Raw genomic sequence first — 13,244 nt, forward strand, 5'->3', positions numbered from 1 at the left:
CTTATGTCAATGAACACACGGTTTTAATATCATATGTCCTCATTTGCTTTGTTTACGAGATATAACTGGCCAAAGTTACCCTTGCTGTGAGTGCTCACTTCAGGGCGACTGATGGTTGTTAATAGCTTGCATTGTGCGTAAATCGCAGTTTTAATTATTCTGCTGCAGCAAAACCTTGCTCTGGTGGCTTTTCGTCAAGAAAAATGTGTTCTCAGATTTTATTTGTGTATAGCGTGTGCAAAAGTGGGCTGCTGCCGCCCTCTAAAAGGTGATTCCACGAGAGATCGAACATGCCTGTCCGGTCGATATTTTTGTTTTGCCTAGGTTTTTTATATGTTATGTGGGCACATTCAAAGTGCACGGAACCCAAAATTTTATTTCCAACAGATGCTCCCAGCGTGCCATAAAAGTACTTGAACGTGGCGGCGCAGACCTCCTGTTTTTGTTCACTGCAATGTTTTGGGATTTCACGGCCGAATTTAACGCGAACTATAAACGATGTGTCGAAAATTTTCTTGTTGGTTTTAATACGCATTGCTGTGAATTACATCCATGCTTTTTTCCAAGTATTTCAAGGAGCCTTTGCAACATTTATGCGGAAGATCGTTTTCCTACAGACAGCGCGAAATAAGAAGAAAATAGTTAAAGAAGCGAGTTTTTTTCAAAACAGTACATTTTCAAAAAATAAAACAACTCAGGCCTCAATTTTGACATTTTTTTTTTTGTCGAAGAGCGCTTATGTCAGTGAAAACACCGTGTTAATATGTATGTCCTCATTTGCTTTGTTCACGAGATTTAAAGGGGCCCTGCAACACTTTTCGAGCATGCTCAAAAAGCGCTGCCGATCGGTAGTCGAGGCTCCCGAGAACACGCGAGCCAAATATTATAGCGATGCGCACGGCCCGGAATTTACAATAAATTCTCAAAGTCAGCTGAAAATCGCTCCCTCTTCTCTCGACAAATGATGTATTAGTCCGCAAAATATGACGCGATTGTCGCAGTTCCACCATTGGCTGATGTTATAATCACGATAACACCCTCATTATTACTTTCGTTGTTAATTTTGAGTTCAATAAGTAGATAATATGTATGTTTATATTCTGTTAACGCGTTAAAAACACCGAACAAACATTAATATTAGCACTTCCGGTCTCACCGACAGCTCGTCTGCTCGTAGTTGCGTGGTTCCGTTTTCTTCGCCATGCGCAGTGCCGAAAACGTGAATATTTCTGTGCTTTTGACCATCGCCGGTTGCCGTTGAGAGTGGCAGCCGTTCGAGTGTTGCCTCGTCAGCTGGGAACTGCATCGTCGGCACGTTCTCACGACCGACCGAGGCAGCCGTGCAGCATGTCTCCGATAACAATGCTGGCGTCCGGTAATGGCGGCGCTTCGGGGTCGTCTGCCAGTGCCGTCTTACGAGGCGGTGTATAGGAGTATGGGCCGAAACCGATCTCAGCTGTCATTCGTTCCAAACGAGCGCGCAGGTTTGCTTCCATGGTTGGCAAAGCGATGAAAACACTACGGCGTTCGAGGTGCACACCCAACATTACCAAACCGACGCGCAGTTTTCAAGCACGCGCGATACACAGTGCGATCGACTCCGCTTGACGAGAACGACGCAAGCCGACCGGAAGTGGTGGCACAGACCACGTGGTTGCGCCCAGACGTCAGAGAGAAAAAAAATGAAGAAAAAATTTCCGCCGGCGCTCTTGGGCGGAGCCTCGCTCGTCTGCGCTCCCTCCCTCGACTCGCTGCCTAGCTCTCCGCGCGCTCGCAGCGTTGCGTTGAGGGAGAAAGCTGCGGAACGTGATCTCTATAATTTGGTAACACCACTTAGACTTGACGGATTCGAAAAATTTTTGCGGCATATGACTCGTGAAGAGTCATACGTCAATAATGAGACTATTCCAATGTAACTAAGAAAGGTGTTGCAGGGCCCCTTTAACGGGCCAAAATTACCCTTTCTGTGTGTGCTCACTTCAGTGCGATCGATAGTTGTCATCAGCTTGCATTGCACTTAAATCTAGTTTTAATTATTTTCCTGCAGTAAGACCTTGCTCTGGTATCTGGTCGTCAAGAAAAATGCATTCTCAAACTTTAATTGTGTCTAGCGTGTGTGGGGGTGGGCTGCTGCCGCTCTCTAAAGGCCGAACGCGTACGCAGTTTGCAGCTTACAACCTCAACTTACCCGCCAGTATTCGTTATTCAGAAGCACGCGAGACACCGCGAACACATGGTTTAGGTCACTTTGTCAAAACTCTCCTTGCACACAGAATAAAGCATCTGTATGCAGCGAAGGCCAACTTAATCTGTAACTAAATGCCACAATCAGCAGGCGCGCTGTTATGCAGTTGTTTCTCACTGCCTGCTTGCTTCCCTTCCATTACATGCATTGTACGCTCTAACCATCTTCCCCATTCGACGCACATTGTGCCTAAACAGCATTTGTAAAAAAGTTAGCTCAATGATTTCCGAGCCGTTTATTTCACTTCCCGCTATCACATGTTTTCGGCGTCGCAGATAACGTCTTCCTGTATCATCTCGACCTTTACCTCAGCGTTTCAACAGCCAGAAAACGTGCGGTGCGGCATGATTAAGCCATGAGTGGCCGAAGCTGCCCAATTTATGATGTTTCGTTGCCACTTTACTAAAGTGCTTTCCCATGTCGAGGACAGCAAAGATCATTGGTGGCACCAGACGGACATTACCCTTAGTTTTGACAATGAGTGCGGCCTACAAATTAAACAGTACAGCCCAAAGCGCTTAGACACACTTAGTCATAAAATGTTAAACCGTAAGCAGTTCTGGAAAGGTATTCATGACAGCTGCGCAGATGTCAGATTATTTGTGCGGCGCCGTTCAGTATAAACGTTTCGACTTGGTCTAGCTGTTCACTACACGCGATGCGCGCGGCCCATGGCTACGTCCGATTGTTCTGTGCCGATTATTTACGCGTTCACAAAAGTAAGATTGCTGAGGAAAACGTTTTCGTTGCGCAATTTTTTTGCTTTGCTCTTTTTGTTGTTGCCTACCTCCAGAAGCTACTGTCATAGGCTGAGGATCTTCGCGACACCTGCGAGGTCTGCTTGCATTGCTTTAGGCTCCTCAAGGAAAACCTGTCTACATCTAACCGCGATGAGGTAGACCAGGCATTCCTTCAGGAAGAAGAAGCGGTTGATATCTTGAACAGGCGCGCCCATCTTTCCTCTGATGATTTATAGGCGAGGTTGTAGGCTGCAAACTGTTTACACGTAAGCCGTTTAGAGGGCGGCAGCAGCCCGCTTTTGCACACGCTAGACACAAATAAAATCTTAGAACACATTTTTCTTGACGAAAAGCCACCAGAGCAAGGTTTTGCTGCAGCAGAATAAATAAAACTGTGATTTACACACAATGCAAGCTATTAACAACCATCAGTCGCACTGAAGTGAGCACTCACAGCAAGGGTAACTTTGGCCAGTTATATCTCGTAAACAAAGGAAATGAGGACATATGATATTAAAACCGTGTGTTTATTGACATAAGCGCTCTGCGATAAAAAATTGCCGTCAAAATTGAGACCGGAGTTTTTTTTTATTTTATTTTTTGAAAATGTACTTTTTTGAAAAAACTCGCTTCTTTAACTATTTTTTTTTCTTTTTTTGCGCTGCCCGTAGGAAAATGATCTTCCGTATAAATGTTGCAAAGGCTCTTTTCTATAGTTGACACTGTTTTCAAGTTTCTGTTCGAAATAGTAAAGGCGCCAAGGCGCCTCGAACTTAGGGCCCTTTTTTGATTTCGGCCGTGTTTGCCATTTTTTCACATTTTCTTCTTTTTGAGGACGGCATAAAAAAACCATGGATGTAATTCACAGTAATGCGTATTAAAACCAGCAAAAGAAATTTCGACACATCATTTATAGTTCGCGCTAAATTCGGCCGTGAAATCCCAAAACATTGCAGTGAGCAAAAACAGGAGGCATGCGCCGCCACCTTCGAATATTTTTTTTGGCGCGCTGGGAGCGTTTCTTGGAAATAAAATTTTCAGTTCCGTGCACTTTGAATGTGCCCACACAACATATAAAAAACCCAGGCAAAACAAAAAATGCGACCGGACAGGCATGTTCGATCTCTCGTGGAATCACCCTATATATATATATATATATATATATATATATATATATATATATATATATATATATATATATATATATATATATATATATATGTATAGAGAGAGAGAGAGAGAGCACCAGATAGTCAAAATTTCCGGAGCCCTCCTCTATACGGCGTCTCTCATTACAAAATCCTGGTTTCCGGACAATAACCCCCCCCCCCCAAAAAAAAAAGAAAGAAAGAAGAGAAGCTTTTATTTTCGACGTTTCAGCAGGTCGTTAAAAGTGCCCCAAAAGCTTAAGGCTGTAAATGGTCGTCTACAAGCGCCTCGCTTACGGCTTCTGTCCAGATACCATGTCACTCGCCCGTGTGCGTAGAAATTACGCGCCTGTTTCTACGTACACGTGCGAACTGCACGTGCGACCTGCAGGCCACGTATACACAGAAATTGCACACCCTTCACATATATATTTTCTTACAACTCCTATCGTTTCTCTGGCGCTTCCCGTTATAATCGTTCAGCGGATCGCTATATGTGTAAATGCATAAATACATGCAACATTCGTATTTTTCGAATATCTACCACCACTAAACCAAGCTCGTAAAAAGACTGTTATCTGTCCGTAGCAAACTTTTTTGTGGCGGATCCCCACAACAGGCTCTGAAACAAACATTTGTTCGATAAAATCAGTTCTCTTATGCATAAAATCAGTTCGTTTACTTTCACTCGTCATTGTAATCCGCACTTATGCCAAGGGCACGGCTCAGCAATGCCATTTTCTCATTCTGCTGCCTCGCCCTCTCTTACCGGCTTTCTTCGTGTCGTGCTACTCTCTGCGATTCCTTCTGCGCTTGCAGCTGCTTCATTTCTTCAAGGAAAAAGTTCACGTCTTGCAGTCTAGATGTGGAAGGACGCGGTGGCCTTGTTTTTTGTTTTTCAGCAGTGTTTGATTGCCCACTCGATGAAGTACTCTGACTGCTCTGCGAGCTTTGCGTTTCTTCCTCCGGCGTCTCCTTCACCTCTCCTGACGAACGTCCTTTTCTGCTGGACATGCTCCCGGTATCTTTTCTCGAAACGACGCCGTGGCCATCACGCAACTCCTCTGGTTCGAGGCTGTCGTCCTGAGCGGCTATCTTGGCCAGCTCCTCGTCGTATGGCACGTGGCTGGGTGAATTTCCAGACTTCTTTTATGAGAATTTGCCGATGTTTTGCGCCTAATTACAGTAATAAATCGGCTGCAACATTGCTCACCGGTCCTTGTTATACCCATCGTTTTGTTAAGATTTTCAGCGATGCGGGCAAACATTTCTTTTTTTATTTGTAAATTTTTTCATGGGTGCCACCTGCGCGAAATATTGCTCGTAATAGTCAAGCATCAACTTCGTTTCGCCCGCTGTCCATTCGCAGGCTGCACCTGAAAATTTTGAAAAGACAATTAGGTATGTCATGTCAAAAATAGCGGCAAACGGGCTTACTGCGGCGGCTGGTCCTCTGGCTTGCTCCACTGGCTTCATGCTGCTGTGGAACATTCACACTGCTTCCAGGATCTGAGACTCAAAACAGATATCCAAATTTTATTCCTCAACAAGGAAAGATTACGACGAGGACATGTAGAAGCTGTAAGAACAGATTCCGTAGTACACAAAATCGCATAAAGCGAGAACAATGTGAGTTACAGAACGTCACTACGAAAAAGAGGATTATAAAGCAGGTATAAAGAGAGAAAAGCGGATATAAGGAGACTACGCAGCACGTGCGGTTAGACCCATCTTATTTTTACTGCTAATAATTAAACAGTTCATTAGTAACCCGAAAAACCGCTGCTGTGTTTATTTCAACGAACGTGAAGGACATATATTATAGGATTTTTTTTTACGAACTATGTGTATTTTTCACTGGGATATCAAGCGAATTAACTGACTCATGAATAATCATTAATGGCTCGTCTTTTTTTGCAGGCACTTGCAAATCACAAAGAACAAATCAGCTTCGGTAAAAATTAAATTACCAGCGAATTATAGAGTAAATTATGTCAGGAAGGAAAATCAAACTTAAATTATGGGGTTCAGTTATGCTGCTAGCGGTTAATCAACAAACGACGTAAAAGAGACTTCAAATTGGGACAGTACGCATCACCGTTCCATGAACTTCACACGCAGCGGCTGCATGCAATGCGAAATACTGCGTGAGCACGCACAGAGCAGGACACATGCGAGAAAGTTTTTTTTTTTTTTTTTTTTTTTTTTTTTACAACGGCCCAATCCACTCACCTGCCGTGTTGGCACACGCCGGGTGCACCGGGAGGACGCTTACACCCGCTGTCACTTCCATCTGAGCACAGGAGGCAAATATTTAGAACCAAACTTCCAAGTACAGCTGACGCGCGAGTTCAAACCGAACAGGTTGAGAACCGAAAACAGCGCTTACACGAGGAATGCTGGGTGCTTCCGGAAGCGGGTGTGCGCTAGCGCCCCCTGCCATTTGCTCCAGCGAGAGCGCCTTGTTCCATTGGTGGATTCCCGCCGGAGTGGATTGCTCTACTCCGCCAATGGAATTCACCATTACTAAAGTTAGCGTGGGGTGTGCATCCTTGGTGATGCCCCAGGCAAAGTAGTCAGTTTGCAGAAATGCGACCACCCATCACCACTACCATCCGTCTGAGGAAGGATCACCGGTGGAAGAGGAGTTGAAGACAGCAGCAGGCGTTTGAGCAATCTAAGGAAGCCCTCCGACATGGCAAGATCCTCACGCACTTCGATCCGGCCAAGCCGTTGCGTCTCGAATGGAACGCGTCTCCACATAGCATAGGAGCGGTTCTTTCCCATCGTGTTGAACTAGCCGCCGTTTCCGATGAACGCCGCCGACTCAAGAAAACTGGTGCCGTGTTCAGCTCGATTTTGACGGTTCAGTGAGCGGTGACATGATTCTTGTGGCAGTGAATTCCCATTCCACATGGATTCAGGCAGTTCTTGTGCAACATGCTATAGCTGAATATACCGCCACGGAGCTGCGTGAAATGTTCAGTCGTTCTGGCATTCCTGGGACGATCTTTATGAACAACGGAACGTAATTTGCATAGGCGAGCTTCGCTGAGAGAGAGAGAGATAAACCTTTTAATGAAGCTGGAGATGTTTGCCGCTGAATTCTTGTCCTGAAGCGATGTGAAACAGCTGCGCATAGCGCCACACCACCCGCAGTCGAACGGTCTCGCAGAAAGAGATGTACGTTCAATCAAAGACTGGCCAGGCTTGCTTTCAACTACCGCAGAATACCGCAAGGCGACAAGCCACCATCGCAGAGGCTTCTTCTGAACTACCAAATTCCCTCTCGCTTAGACATGTCTTCCTACTCCTTTGTCTTTTGATTTTCCCCGGAAGACGCGTCATGCCAACACAGTCAGGGCAACGCACTCTGGTTTGGACCCATAAATTCGGTAAATGGTATAAGTTACACCCTGGTATATGATCACCATCGAGACATCAGCCGGGCTGCTTGAGCGGCACATGGACCAGGTTCGTCTGGGAGACGGCTCCGCGACGGCAACAACCGAAAGAATGGCCGGCTAATCAGTTGAAATTAGCGCCCCAAGCGCTGAACAATCAGCTGTGACTGCTTCGCCGTTTGACTCAAACTAGGAAAGCAGTACAGTGGTAGGCGTCTTAAAATAGGGCTGCTGCAAAGTAAATTTCGCCATAACTGCGCGCGCATAGCTACTTACTCTTCAAGCTAGCGTTTCTTTATGATTGCACTCAGTTGGACCTGATTGTGCTTGATCGCAAGATTTGGCGCGTGGCTATACAAACAATAGCCGCCATAAATAAAGGGCTCCTATTCTGGCAGCTTCCGTCTCGCGTGTGGCTCGGGTGCTGCGCGCTCCACTCGATGGAAATAAACGCGCGATAGAAAGAGAAAGAAACCATAGCCCAGCCTTGTAGAGTACAGTATAGCAAGGCAGTATACTATAGTGCTGTACTGTCGGCCGTAAAAGTTTACGGGATGCAGCGCGTGGCGGAGCGACGGAAAACTGCACTGGTGCGTCACCTACCGTGACGCGGCCGGTGTTGCGGCTATCAGCCTCACCGATTAGCGACGGCGCGTTTAGACAACGCGACGTTGACGGTTCTAATCGCGGAAGCCTCGGCCGATAGCCTCAACACCCGCCGCATCACGGTAGGTGACGCAGCAATGCAGTTTTCCGACGCTCCGCCACGCGCTGCAGATCCCGCAAACTTTTGCGGCCGACAGTACATATATATTGTGATGACTAAGAGCGCCATCGGGGTTCTAGCGCGCGGGGAGCTGATGGAAGCAGAGGAAGAGGAGGGCCGGTTTAGAACAGCTTGCCCGACGAAAGGGCGTTGTCTCTGTCTCTCTTCGTTACAATGGCGCAGTGTACAAAAACTGAACCGTAAGGCTGAAGCCAGCTGTCATCGCGGGACGTCGGCAGCGCGGGTCTCTCCATCCTAGGAACGCCGTCCACGCTTCCTGACTTATGGACACCACTGTCCGACCGCTGCTACAGCTACCCATCAAACCATCCCAGGATGGCGTCCAGGCCTCTTCGGTGGCTCAAGGGCACGCTTACCCCTGCGCCGCCAAGACAGTGCACTGCCTACCATCGCCCGGGAATTCCGCTCACGCTTCCCGTTGCGAGAACGTCTCCCGCAGTACTTCATTGTCGCCTGTAGTAGTAGTAGTATGACTTTATTTCGGGTGGGTTTCAAGAGGTGGAGGCTCCCCGAATGGGGGCCATGGCTGGGTGGGCTCCTCCTTACAGGAGTCCATTGGCAGTAGCCGCCACCCGGGCGCGCGTGACCAGGGCCTTCTGGCTGGCCAGGTCCGAGCAGTCGAGCAGGGCCGCCTCCCAGTCCTCTCGGGTGGGATAGGGTAGGGAGGGGATGTCTGGTGTTTTTTGACACGCCCACACCATATGGAAGATGTCCGAGGACCCTTCCCCACACTATGGGCCGCTTAGAGATGCCGCCCAAGCTCCCTCGGACAAGGATACTGCGTCAGTGAGTACACTGATAAGCACCTACACCTCCGACGTCGCCACTATCTCCGCCCAAAAGCGCCGCCGAGCTTTTCCGTCACGGTCAAGGCCATGAGAGCGTCGAGCTCTGCGCTTTTTCCTGTCATCTTGCCGGCGTTGTGTGCTATGAGCGCCATGTTGGATATAGCCGCCTCACAAGACCTTGAGGCCAACCCACCCGAGAACCGCATAGAGTTGCGACGTACTCTCACGCAGCTTTCAAACCAACTGGGCTGCTGGGCGTCCGCATACTCCGGATTTTAGAGCACCAAGTCGGGCTAGTTGGTTAAGATTCATTATGGCGACTAAAACTGCGCTAAAAACACAAAGACAAAGACGAGGAAAACAGGACTCGCGCAGACTCACAACTGAACGTTTTATGTTTGAAGGATGACATATATACACAGTGCGGCATTTCTCTTCAAAATTTTCTGGAACTACTGAGCATGTATTTATCTTCCACATACGTGTGCTGGCGAGGCCAGCACTACCTCCAGAAGTCAGGGGTGTGTATAGGGTCTCGGGTCGCCCCTGTGCTTAGCGATATATTTTTATCTAAAGTGGATAGAACCGTGTCTAGGTGTGTAGGTAGTACTGCTTCTCGTATTTTCCGCTTTGTGGACGACTACCTGATATTTGCAGCTGAAGGCGGGCTTGAAGAAAGAGCTTTTCAAGCTAAGCAAGTGTTTAGCGAATCAGGCCTAGGCCTCAGTTTTACGACTGAGCTTCCTAGTAACAACGAGTTGCAGTTCCTAGACATTCGGCTTCGTTTTGGTTCATCCCATACATGCTGGCTATATCAACCGAGGTCTCAGAAAAGTCCGCTAAGTTTCTCATCTAGGCATTCAAAGTTAGTTAAGAATGGAATTGCTCTATCTTGCATTGATGCTGCGGTGCGGAAATCTTGCGCGCATGCAGTGACTGAAAGTGTGCAGATGCAGTTGAGCAGGCTAACTAAATCTGGTTACCCATTATCTATGATTGCAGCAACCTGCGAAAAACTAATTAAGAAGTTTAAAATTAACGGCACCCCGTCACCCCGAAATCGCGCCATCGAGGGGGGGGGGCTTTGAGGTTATCCCGTATCAGCATAAGGTAGCACATAACTTGAAGAATGTAGCTCAACGCTACGGTGTGAACGTTGTGTTTTCGGCGCCTCAGAAAATGTCGCGATTATGTGCCAGGGTAATGAATGCCATTGATAAAACACCTAATTACAGCCCTTTTGTTTGCAGCGTTGAAAATAGGTTCAGGTTTGTCCCATGCGCCTGCGCAGTAGTTTATGAATTTCCTTTTTCTTGTGGGCAGGTGTACGTGGGACAAACGGGGAGGTGTATAAATATTCGGCTGAAAGAGCATCTTAGGAATTGATCTACAGATGGCTATTCGCACGTGTCCAAACACTGTAGGGAGTGTAAAGTATGCAGCTGCGAGTTGTGCCAACCGCTTGTCAATAAAACCAAGATTTTGTTTCGTCACAAGGACCGGTGCACACGCGAGATGTTCAAGGCTTTCAAGATTAACACTACACGGAGGTGTATAAGTGAACCTTCCGTATCTCTTGCTGATTTTGAGCTGAAATATTTTGGTGCCACTTTGTGACGTAGACATATCTGTGTCCAATGATCTTATTTCATCAAGTCTTAACTGTGTATATATGTCATCCTTCAAACATTAAACGTTCAGTTGTGAGTCTGCGCGAGTCCTGTTTTCCTCGTCTTTGTCTTTGTGTTTTTAGCGCAGTTTTAGTCGCCATAATGACTCCGGATGTTCGCCCGCCGTTCCACCATCGCCCGCTTTCTGCGAATTACCGGAGTCCCATGGCTTCCAGAACGCCGCCGACAAGTGGGTGGCCACCATCAACGCCCTTGGAGCTCGCGAGGCCTGGACAGACCAACAGAAATGGCGGGTGGCCATAGAACGCCTTCGAAATGGTGCCGCGGCGTGGCACAGATACGAAGGCGCGAGGCAGCAAACCTGGGTAGAGTGGAGCCCCAGGCTCATCGCTGCTTTTGGGCGGATTGACTGCCATCTCACTGCCACCACCAAGTTCAACGCGACCACTACCGAGGATGGAGCTCCGGAGGGGCACCACCTCGAGGCTGCACCTGTGCATTGCAGCTCACCTGCTGACAATGTCACAACGTGCCTTGAGACACACACACACACCTAAGACCAGACTCACCACTTCAGGCCACGGACTCGGCGTCGGTAACTGTTACAAGCTGCCACCGGCGTCGCCAGCGCGAAGTCGGCGACGGGAATGACAGCAGGTTAGCTCGTTCTGTACGTAAGAAGAGACGGTAAAGAGATCACAGACGTGTGAAAACAAAACAAACAACTTTACTCTAGTGATATTGCCGCACAAAGAACGGGTAGTAAAACACAATACAACTAACAAAATACATAATAAATCAATAAATCAGCTTACGAGAGAGAAGTATTACAAACTACGCAAACTAACAAACATAGAACTACGGATGAGAATGTTCGAAGACATAAACAGGTGAAGGCGTACGTGTGATGAACGGCAGCATTGAGTCCACGACGATCGGATGGAAGTCGTCAGAATTCTGGCACAACTGCGATGTCGGTGGTGTTGCAACGCTGGTGTTTCCGGGAGGCTAGTGCTTGAAGGCGATCTCGGGCAGGTTGAGCTAACCCGAGATTGAAATTCCGATGCCTACGTTGCAGACGTTAATTCCGCGTCACAACTAGACGAACGGCTAGGTTTAGGTGGCCAGCTCATACAGAGCCACACTAAAAACTTCTAGAAGGGATACTTGTTGATCTGCTTCTACACCATGTTGGCCAGCAATTAGACTGCTTAGCAGCCAAAATCCTTCGCTTAAATCATCCTCCGTGTCCCCTCATTCTCTTCCAGGAGGAAAAAGGGACCTCTACATGGGTCCAATCATGCGCGTTGCATTGTTAGAAACTCCGCCCTAAAAATATACTGACCACACCCATTTTTAATTAGGAGAGGGTCCTCAACTGAGCGAGAGTGACAACCTGTTGGGGTGCTGTCATACGGCTTGTCCACCAGAAGTTTTTCCCGTGGGAACGGTCAGTTTGCTTGGCTCTCAGCCGGTGCGTCTTGTAGTCAAAAGCTTGTTCGGAGTACCTCGCGGCCTTCCAAGATCTTGCCGACGCTTCCGTAGGTAGAAAAGATCAAACTCCGATGGCGACATTCGACGAAGAACACCCCATTCAACTCTTCCCCGCTCTTTTCGTGAGTACGTGGCTCACGCCGGTCAGCGGGCGAGTGCGGCGCCCGTTAATTAGCCGTGACGCCGGGTCGCAAAAATGGCAGTCCGTGACAGTAACAGTTAAGTTCGTCAAGCCGAACGTTGGCTCGAGTGAGCCCTCGGGCAGTGTGCAGAACACGTGTTCCGATTGTTAGAGGATTAGTCGCAGCCGACACCGCGCAACTGTTCACTTGGTCCGATAGTGTGCCGCTTTGCGGTAAAAGAACCATTAGTTTCAAAGACGCGCGGCCGTTCCGCCGTGTCATCTGGAGGGGCACGAGAATGGACAAAGCCTCCCCGACGGCGTGCGCCGTTTGCGGCTTCGGGGGAGATAAGAGACACGCGCCATGGATTGCGCGGCGCGGAAGACGAAGTTGCTTGTGCATTGTTGGCGATCCTCGGACCAATTTGTGTGTTTGCGAGCGATGTCGCCGCGCCAGACCAGCTGTACAGCGGTCGTCTCGTCGCGTGTAGGCATGCCATATGCAGCAGCCCGAACCCTCCCGGTGCCGGCAGCTTCATTGTCTGAATGGGGCCTGGATGCCGACAAGGCGGACTCTTCGGCGGCGCGGGTCTATGACTTCAAAAGGACAACAGTGAGCAAAGGTCCCGCGTTGACATTGCGTGGGGCGAAGGGCGAGATAACTTGTTCTTTGTTGGCAACATTCGAACCAGTGTTGTGTTCGCGAGTGATGTCGCCGCGCCAGGCCAGCTACACTGAAATGTACGCAAGTGTAAACAGGAGAGCCCTGGGGCACTGCTGTAAGTGTCTCACAGTGTTACTTGAACGATGTGTCGTGGAAGGCGGGCTTGAAAGGGGGCGTGTACACTGAAGGTGCCCCGCCTCTTTCTTTATCATACGATATGAC

This window comes from Rhipicephalus sanguineus, chromosome 4 (genome assembly GCF_013339695.2).
Source record: "Rhipicephalus sanguineus isolate Rsan-2018 chromosome 4, BIME_Rsan_1.4, whole genome shotgun sequence".
Classification (NCBI taxonomy): Eukaryota; Metazoa; Arthropoda; class Arachnida; order Ixodida; family Ixodidae; genus Rhipicephalus; species Rhipicephalus sanguineus.